We start from the raw sequence: 11,048 nt of genomic DNA, 5'->3' as shown, positions 1-11,048 counted from the left end.
GCCCCAACCAAGCTTCTGGGTGACTCTTAAAATTTTTTGTTCATATACAACATTGCATTTATTCTTAGTAGTCCCCAAGAGATTAAAGTATGAAAAGTCCTGTCAATGCCCTAAAACAGGAGCCATAGAAGTCAGTCCCTTGAGTAGCAGCCAGAGAAGATGAGGTGTTATATACATGATCCAATTTCTTCTTTCCTCAGGGAGAAGCTGGGAGCTTAAATTTTTCACTGTCTTCACTCTGCACTGAGCTAAGAAGAGAAGCCATGACAAGTGCTTACATGCTCATTTAGCTTGCATGGACTTTCAAACATTGCTTTCTGTCACCAGGGATCACCATGCCCATGCAATAGATTGGAAATTGCCTCCAGATAGAAATTCAGAAGAAATGTTGTATATTACTTGTCTGTTTCCTTTCTATCAGGACTCACAGTCCTTTGCAGCAAGTTGGTCAATCTTTGAAATTATTTCTATAGTTAGATTTATTTGCTAATCTAAATGACTTCCACTGCACATAATAAAATGAATTAAAACATGCAGTTTAGCTAGTTATCAGCAAAAGAAGTAAACAGAAATTATAAGACTTAATCCAAAAGTAGGCAGGATACAAAGAAAAAGAAAAAAAGGAAATGCAAGGAAAATAGAAACCAAGGTAATAGGCTTTAGCCCAAACATACCAATAATAATCCCAAATGTAAGTGGTTTATGGACAGGAATTCAAAGTACAGATTGTTAATTGGATTTAAAAAATCAAGATTGAGCTGCACATGTTAAAAAGAAAACAAATTAATCATAAAATGATAGAAAAGTGTATAAGCATTGATGCGAAAAAAAAAAAAAAACAGAATGATGGTATTCATTTCAGACAAAGAATGATTCAGTATTGCCAGAGATACAAGGATCATTTCAGAATGATAAAGTGGCCACTTCAACTTCTAGTTTTTACTCAACCAGGTAAAGATCTTGGAAGTTACATTTGCTTTTTCCCCAAAAAGAGAAATGATGAATGATCTGAAAATGAAAGCTGTTCTTAGATCTATCAGATATGTGACATCACAAAACCTGGAGGAATATACTGGAACAAAAAAGTTACACTTTAGGGCTGGAGTTGTGGCTCAGAGGTAGAGCACTCACCTAGCATGTGTGAGGCACTAGGTTCGATGCTCAGGACTGCATAAAAATAAAATAAAGGCATAGTGTCCACCTAAACTAAAAAATAAATATTTTAAAAAATTACACTTTACTGGGAGAAGAAACTGATGGATTTAGGAACAATTTAGTTTAGGAACAATTACACAATAATTGACTAATTTCTGCACACAGAGCATGGACAAGAGTTAAAACCCTCTCATGGATCTGACTTACAGGGGACCCAAACTTTCATGTGTCTCCAGAAGTCTCATTATCTCATAAAGTTTGAGGAAGAATCTCCTCAAGCTTCCAAAAAGAGAAGTGAAACATGAACATTTTAGTATACACTGAGTGCCTTCCCTTAAGTGAAACTATTTAATCAGAGTTTTATCTGAGTCTCCTCCAGGGTTCCAGTCTCAACAATGGAGAAGCAAACAAAAACTTTTTTCAGAAGGTCCCATAGCAGAGACTCATGGACATTAAAATAACTGAGAATTAATTATAACATTAGAGAACATCTGTCCTCAACAGTGCCTAATTAAAACATCAAAATGGCCCCAGTATATTAATAGTACATTACAATAAAGAAAGATACAGGACACAAACTCTAGTTCTGAATTTTTAAGGGAAACCCAAAGAGAACAATACAAACAAATGGGAATCAAACCTCATGACTCTTATAAACTCCAGCAAACAATACAGACCAACTTCTTGCCAGATTATCATAAAACATTGTTGTAGTAAAGGCATATTTACCTATGTTCCTTACACCTGATGCATTAAGTCTGACATTCAGGCTAAATGGCAATAAAAAGCAGTCCAAATAGACAAAGTAAACATCTAAACAATTTTTTAAAAAAAAATAGATGATGGAGTTATCAAACTGTTTATTTAAGATAATTACATTTAATACGATAAAGATGCCAAAAAAAGAAAAGAATTAGACAACATGCAAGGAAACATTGGTAATATAAACAGAGAGATTGAAACTCTTAGGAAAAATTTGAAGATGTTTGATATAAAAAAATCATTGGAACACAAATAAAGAATACCTTTGAATGGCTCATCAGTATACATGGCTGAAGAAGAGATCAACAGATGAAAAAACAAACCAAACTTGAAGATAATAAAAACTTCTCAAATGGAAAATAAAAAAATTGAATAATATAAACCCACATACCTACAGCCAACCAATTCAAAACAAAGGTACTAAAAAAATCATTGTAAATAGTACTTCCTCTTCAATAAATGATGTTGGGAAAACTGGTAATTTCTGTGCTAAAGATTAAAATGTGGCATCTGTTTAAGTCAGATTTCTCATTGATGTGACCAAAAGACCTTACAAGAACAATTAGAAAAGGAAAAGTTTATTGGTGTACTCGCAGCTTCAGAGGTCTTAGTCCATAGACTTCCAGCTCCATTCATTGAGGCTAGGCAGAACATCATAGTGAAAGAGTGTGGAGGAAGAACACAGCTTTTGACATGGTTACCATGAAGCAGAGAGAGAGAGAAACTCCATTTTCCAGATACAAAATAGATAGTCCAAAGGCACACCCCCCCCCCAGAAACCCACCTCCTCCAACCATGCCCTATTCACCTTCAGTCATCACTCAGTTAATCCTATCAAGGAGTTAATTCACTGAGTGGATTAAGGCTCTAATAACCCAATAATTTTGCATCTAAACATTCTTGCATTGCTTTGCATGTGAGCTTTAGGGGAATACCTCACATCCAAACCATAACCGCCTCTCCCTCTAATTATGTACCAAAAATTGACCAAATTATCTTGTATACATGTATGAATATGCTAAAATGAGTTCCACTAAGTATAATTATAGCATACCAATAAAAATAAAATAAAAGCTGAAAATAAACCCAAAAGGTATCAAAGATCTAAGCATAAGATCTACTACAAGAGAACATAAGTAACACATTTTATGTCATTTGAATAACCAATAATTATTAGGATATGAGCCCAAAAGTAGAGGCAAATAAGCAAAAATTGACAAATGAGGTTAAATTAATTAAGAAGCTTGTGAATAACAAAGAGAGAACCTAGAGAATGGGAGAAAATATTTGAAAATTACTCATCTAACAAAGAAGTATTATTCAGAACATATAAGCAACTCAAAACTTGACCCTAATTCCATCAGTATGCACTATATGCATATGTTGAAATATGCTCTATCCTATACTTAGATGCAGTTATTATAATAATTCAAAATAAAAAAGGAAATGGAGTAAATTAGAACTGTGGAATAATTACAAAAAAAGTGTAAGTTATTTGTGATAGGAAAAACAGAAAGAGAAGGAGAGAAAATATCAGAAAAAGATTTGAAATTATAATGACTAAGAATTTTCCAAATTTAAGAAAGACACAAAATCACATGCCCAAGAAGCTTTGAGAACATCAAGGTGGGTAAATATTAAAAAATACAAACCTAGACATACCTATATAGTTTCAAAAAATATATAAAGAGAAAAATCTTGAGAGAAGTTCTTGGGGAAGAGGAAGACACAACCACTTATCGAAAGAGGAACAAGGACAAGAATTGATCAAACTTTTCCACACAAACCATGCAAACAAGAGTGAAGTGAACTTTTTTAAGTATTAAAAGGAAAACCACAACTCATAATTCCGTATTATTAACTTTCAAAATTGAAGGACAAATAATTTGATCAATTAATCAAGATGGTAAAAGTGAATTTTAAAATACACAAAAGTATTTATACAATTTGAAGAAATAGGCAAATATACAATCATAACTGAAAATATCAACAAACTTCTCTCAATAATATGTGGAATGAACAAACAAATTTATGAAAGAAAAAGAATACTGTAAGAACATTTTTTAATCATATTTACCCAATTAACAGTTTAGAATACTACCTGTTTTTGTTAAGCTTTTTTGTTGTTGTGACAAAAACACCTAATAAGAACAACTTAGAGAAGGAAAAGTATATTTGTAGCTCACAGATTCAGAGGTCTCAGTCACAAGAGAGCTTTCCTCTCCATGACAAAATATAAATCCTAAAGGCACATCCCCAATGACCCACCTTTTCCAGCCACACCCTACCTGCCTATAGTTACCACTACGTTAATCCCTGTCACTGGATTAATGAACTCATTATTTTAAGTTTCTCATAACCCAATCACTTTAACCTTTCTTTCATTGATTCATACATAAGCTTTGGGGGGACATCATATATCTGAACCATTCCATTCCATTCCTGGACCTCAAAAACTCATTTCCATTTCACATTGAAAAATTCATTTAGTTTATTTCAAGAGTCCCCATAGTGTCAACAATTTCCGGATTGCCCAAAAGTCCAAGTCTGAAGTCTCTTCTGGGACTCAAGGCAAACTCTCAGTGTGAGACCCTGTAAAAATCAAAACCAAGTTACATATATCCAATATATAATGACACAGTGTAAATATTTCTAGGTAGAGAAATAGGGGCATAGAACGATGGGATGTGACCAAAGAAAGACTGAAATCCAGATAGCCAAACCAGTCCTGTAGTCTATTCTGGCATTGGGAGCATATGACATCATAATCTTCTCTTTAAAGGGTTTGTGTAGCCCCACCCCTATGGCTTTGTTGGTTTCAGCCCACCTGGTCTCTCTGTTGGCTTACTTCTGCTCAATTCCTGTAGCTTACCTTGGCAGATGTTCTACAGTACTGGCCTCTCTTAAGCTTGAGGGTCTCCACTGAAGCTTCATATTCTTTCTCATATCTCCACTCATCAAACCTCTCGGGAGCAGCCTTCAAGGAGTCTGACTCTGCTGAACTTTGCCTAGCCTTCTAAGCCTTCCTTTGAAATCTCAGTGAAAGCCTCCGTGATCCCATAACTACAGTATACTGCATTTCTACAGTACCAGCAGCACGTGATTGACACCAAGGTCTGCCCCCATCTTGAGCAGTAATCAAAGCCTCCAAGAACCCTGAATTCTGCAGCCTCTGAGTGCAAGGTGGAGCAAGTTCTTGCCTCCCCCATGCAAGTTGGGTTCCCCCAAGGGCTCTCTTTAAAGGAACTGTTTTCTTTTTCACCCTTGAGCCTGAGATGGGTGTGGTCTTGCCAAATCCTGAGATACTGTCAAGCCATCTTTCCTATTTTTTCTGGGTAAAGTAATTCACAACATCTCTTTAGTGGCTGTATTCTTTGTAATTACCACAACTTTCTTAATCCTACTTTTGCTTACAGTTTTATGGTCAAACTACAAGTTTTCCAATCTTTCTGCTTTGCTATCTGCTGCTGATTATCACAATAAACTTGGCTAAAAGCTGCCAGCAATATCCATGCCACCACCTGAGGTTGTATTGCCTTGAAATTTCTTACACCTGATTAACCAGTCCACTACTTTCAAGTTCAGTCTCACAGAAAGTCTTAGGATATGGGTAATATCCAGACAACTTCTTAGCCAGAACATAATATGAATGCCCTCTAGTCCAATTTTGATATAATCATCCATGCATGGAACATAATCTTGCTTCATTTCAGTCCCCAGTTTTTGTTCTGTCCCTCCTGTCCTCCCTCCCCCTGCTTTTGACTTTTTTATTTTTCCTCTGAAGCCTCATGGGCCATATCGTTATTGTCCACAGACCCTATTAATATTCTGGTCTTCTGAGACTAGAATTACATACTAAGCTCTGCTTATAACAATCTAAAGAATTTGTTGCTGTTGTTGTCTTTAGCTTTTATCTCTAAACTTTACAAATTTTCTTCTACAAACTCCAAAAAGCTCCCAAAGCTACTGAACCAATGGTCAGGTTAGTAACAGAAACAACCCCACTTCTTGGTACCAATTTCTGTTTTAATGAGTTTTATTTCATTTTGTTTTGTTTTACTGTTGTGGACAAAAGCTGTAACAAGAACAATTAGAAGAAGAAAAAATTGGGGGGGAGGGGGTATCATAGTTTCAGAGGGCTCAGTCCACAGATGGCTGACTCCATTCTTCAGGGTACAAGGTGAGGCTGAACATCTTGGTGGAAGAGTGTGGCAGAAAATAGCACCCGAGGACATGGAATTAAGAAGGAGAGAGAGAGAGAGAGAGAGAGAGAGAGAGAGAGAGAGAGAGAGAGAGAGAGAGAGAGAGAGAGAGTTAGTTCTCCTTACCACAACAAAGTATAAACCCCAAAGGGACACTCCCAATGACCCCTTCCTCCAGCCATAACTCACCTGCCTACAGTTAACACCTAGTCAGACCATTCAGAGTGGGATGGACTGATTAGGTTACAACTTGCCTAATTCAAAGATTTTTATGTCTGAATATTCCTTCATTAACAGGAACTTTTGGGGGACATCTCACATCCAAACCATAACATGATCCAACAATAGAAGATCACACATTCTTTTCAAGAACACTGAAAAGTTCTTACTGAGATATACTATGTTTGGGGCCATAAAACAGATGTCAGTAAATTTTAAATTATTGAAAGCACAAAAAGTGTATACCTTGGCTATAATTAAATTATAAATTAATAATAGAATAAATACCAAGAAATCACTCCATGTTGGGAGATTTAAAATACTTCTATATAATTAATATATCAAAAAAGGAACCAAAAGATACAATAGAGAATATTTTGGACTGAATGAAAAAAAAATACAACATACCAATATGTAACAGAAACTTTACAGCACTAAACAAAGCTATTAAGAACAAAAGTTTTAATTTAGTGACATCAGCTTCCTCAATAAGAAATTAATCTTGAAGACTAAAGTGCACTCAAACTAAGCAGGAAGAAAAAGGTAAATATGAGATAAAAATTGTTCAGTCTGGAGTGAGTATATATAAATTTTACTCCTCTGGTCACTTTCCTGCCAGATTGAACTTTAGAAAAATAAAAAAGTCAAAAGCAGGGGGAGGGAGGACAGGAGGGACAGAACAAAAACTGGGGACTGAAATGAAGCAAGATTATGTTCCATGCATGGATGATTATATCAAAATGAACCCTAATATAATGCATAACTATAATGCACTAATAAAAACATTTTGAAATAGAAAATATTAAAAATACAGGGTTTTCCTACGTAAATAAAATGGATTCTCTTATTTTAAACAATCTGCCAGATTCTCATAATCTTTTTCCATGTTTGATTTATATTCAACCTATGATTTTATTTTACAGGTTTTTGTTTGTGCTGTTTCCAAGGGTTTTTAGTTATATACTTTTTTGAAAAATAAGAAATTTACTTAATTATTCTATTATATTTTCTATTTTTCTCACTCATACTATTCTTGTCATATAGGGAGTTTTTGTTTGTTTACTTGTTTATCCCTAGATATATTCCTTTTGGAGCTCTCTGAAGTATCTGTTTGATTCAAACTAGACCAATATTCCTTAAGCCTACTATTGATTACCACACTCAAATACAGGTGCACATACACATATACACACAGAGTTCTTTCTTGTTTGGTTTTAGTTTCCAGTGTTGCATTGTAGTTTGAAAGTAAGTTCTATGAATTTAGACTTTTTGGAATTATGAAGGTATTTTTTAGTTCAAAAACATGATTAATTTCTAAAAGTCCCTTAAGCATAGGGGAAAATGAACAGTTTTTGATCTTGGTGTAAGTGCAGTATCCCTATTAAATCTCTCTTGTTTATGCTTATCTAAATATTTTATATAATTATTGATCATTCCCTATTTGTTTTTTTGTTAATGTCTTCCAATATGGTTATGATTCTTATAAAATTCTTGGTTTCCAAAGATTTTCCCTTATGGATTTTTCTCGGATAGTGTTCTGAGAATGATAATACTGCCTTATAATTTCACAACTGCTGTGCTTGCAATTCATTTTCATAATATGTATTTCAGCATTCTGTTATTTTTATCCTTTCTATATCATTGAAATTGGATTTTTCCTTATGTACAGTTCATTTAATTACAACTGTTTGTAAGATAGTAAATTCTACCCATTAACATTTATCATAATCACCAATATGTGTAGTTCTATTTCTAGCATTTTATTTTATTTTATATTGAAACAGCTTTTTCTTGAATTTTTATACTTTTTACATTTTTGCTGAATGTCATATTTTTGTATTATTTTGTTCCCTTCTAGTAATTTTAGACTGGGACTGGTATTACATAGTAATTCTATACCCTAAAAGCTAAAAAAGAAAAGAATGAATTTCAGCAACAAAATAAGTACTTGAGACCCTTGACATGTTTTTTTTTATTTCCTAATTTCTTTTTTTAGTTCCATAGATTTGAAATTTGAGTTATGTGTTACTATTTCCTATAGTGCCAATTTATTTTCTATTGCAATAAATTATTCTTAGTATTTTCATTATAATGTATATTTTATAAGCAATAATTATATAATTTAAGTATTTTTTGCTACCATTTGTCTTTGTATATTTAATTATTCCCCAAATTGAGTTCTTTTTTTAGTTTTTATTAAGCTGAATTGCTACCTTAATAAATATATTTGTGTTTGTTCTCTAAATCCTTACATATAAAAATACCTTTCTTTATTCTTTATATATGAGGGATATATGTGAATATAAGTTTGCAAAATCAGAGTCTTTTCTTCTTGTAACATGTGTTATGGATGAGGTATGCCCCAAAAGCTCTTGTGTTAATGCAGAAATATTCATAGTTTAAACAATTAGATTATAAAACTATAGCTTCATTAGTGGATTAATCAATTTGATGGATTAATAATCAAACTATTGTACTGGGTGGTAACATTAGGCAGGTGGGGTGTGGTTGGTTATGGGGGAGGTAGTACAGAGCAGGACAAGGGGATGCCCTTTGGGATTATATCTTATTCCCCTGGTGTCTCTCCCTCTCCCTCTCCCTCTCCCTCTCCCTCTCCCCCCTCCCCCTCCCCCCCCTCTCCTTCTTCACTGCCATGAGTGGAGTAGCTTTCCTCTGTCATGTTCTACAATGATGTTCTGTCTCACCTTCAGCCCAGAAAATGGAGTCAGCTGACCATTGACTGAAACCTCTAAAACTGTGAGCCAAAATAATCTCTTCCTCCTCTAAGTTGTTCTTGTCAAGTATTTTCATCACACTGATGAAAAGTTGACCAGTAAAATAAGTAAATAAAATTGTACTCTCTTGCCCAGCATGATGGTAAATGCGTATAATCATAGCAACTCAGGAGGTTGAGGCAGGGGATCACAGGTTCAAAGATCAGCCTCAGCAGTTCAGTGAGACCCTTTCTCAAAATAAAAAATAAAAAGCTCTGGGGATGTCCCTCCATAGTAGACCCCTCCTACAGTTTCATTCCCTAGTACAAAAAAAAAATGTTTCTTTTTTTTTTTTACTCTCATGTCTTCCACTATGTGCCAGAAACTGTTCCTGGTGTTTGAGATATAGTGGTTTACAAGGGAGAAAAGATGCTTGTCCTCATGCATTTTATTATAAAACCCACAGGGTAAAGACAGTGAATTTAGGGAAGCCTTTGTATCAGGAACAAAAGCTAGTCTACGAAGCAGTCACATAAAGTCACAGAGTCCTGGGATTAGAAAATAGGAATGTGCCCTCTGAAGAATGCATATGTACAAAGGAGGCCTAACCATGAGCTATAAATAGCAATCTAGTGTAGACAGACTAGGATGTCTAGCACTAGGCAGACACAGGACTGCAGGGCTGAGTTGCCACAGATATACTTCTAGAATGACTAGGGTGAGGATGAAACAGAAACCTACTCCATGGCCCTAAATCCTATGAGGTTGTAGGAAAGGAACTAGTCAGGAACCTACAAATGAGGAGATAAACCATGGATCCAATTAGTAAATCTGAGGTATAAGAGGAGAGTTTCATTACTAGGGTGAACAGGCAGGGTCAAAGAGTTCCAATACTAGTATATAGGAAAGCATCCTGATGAGAATATAAATGTATTAAGAAAGTCAGCCTCAGAAATAAGGTAATATGATGATGCAATTTTCTGTTGCTCCAGAAGTTCAGACTTATGTAGATTTAATTAGAAAGCATTTTGTAAGTTTTGCTTCCTTTCTCAAAAATATATGTGATTACAGTTCATGTACAAAGGATTCCCACGTGCACTTAGTTTGAGCCTCCTCAAAGGGGAATGTTATCCTCCATAATGAGAAACATAGAGTGAAGAAAACAGGATTGCTCTTAGACTGTGAGACTCTGAGACAAAATTAAATAAAAAATCAGAACACATTGAATCACAGAAGAAATTTTAAGTGAATAAATTTAAAGTGAATCTGGCTCCCAGATCCCTAGATTTGACTAAAAATATTAACACATATACAAACAAAATGGTTTCCCCAAAAAAAGTATGGAAAACAGACAACCTCTGATTCTGAATCTGAAGACCACACACTGAATTGGGGTAAATTAGTTATTTCTCTCACTGAGGCTTGTCTTGGCAACACTGAAATATCAGATGGTGCTTTCTATAAAAATACACCACACACACACACACACACACACACACACACACACAATTCCTGGCACAGATACAATTTATCAACAATGTATCACAAAGGTTAGTTTTAAACTTTCCCATTGGAGTGTTATTTGCCAAGGCTGACATCTATAACTTTCTTAACTTTGTGATGTTAGATACTCAGAATAAGAGTATTGGGACTTTAGAGATAAAATGAGTTAAGTGAAGATATAATTAAACACCCTTTAGAATCATTGTCTGAGGTTTGCAGTTCATAGTTGTCCTTTAATTAAACTCTGCTTGCTCCATTTGGCTATTTAAATTACACAGAATATGATGTTCTGTCAAATGCTCTTAAGGATAATGTAGAAATTTCCTACCTAATTTGCATCTTTCATTCAAGATTTCTGTTCTGCTAACACAATGGGGATGCCAGAGAAAGGGATTCTTTTCTTGTGACATTCTTAGCAATGTGAAGGGTGAAATGCATGCAAGTCATGAACAGAAAATAAATTGTAAGGAATGTTACTGTGAAGACACACAGC

Source organism: Marmota monax, unplaced genomic scaffold, assembly GCF_021218885.2.
Source record: "Marmota monax isolate L192 unplaced genomic scaffold, Marmota_monax_Labrador192_F-V1.1 WCK01_AAM20220418_F8-fsc00123, whole genome shotgun sequence".
In the NCBI taxonomy this organism is placed as follows: Eukaryota; Metazoa; Chordata; class Mammalia; order Rodentia; family Sciuridae; genus Marmota; species Marmota monax.
Note: the sequence above shows the minus strand (reverse complement) of the source record.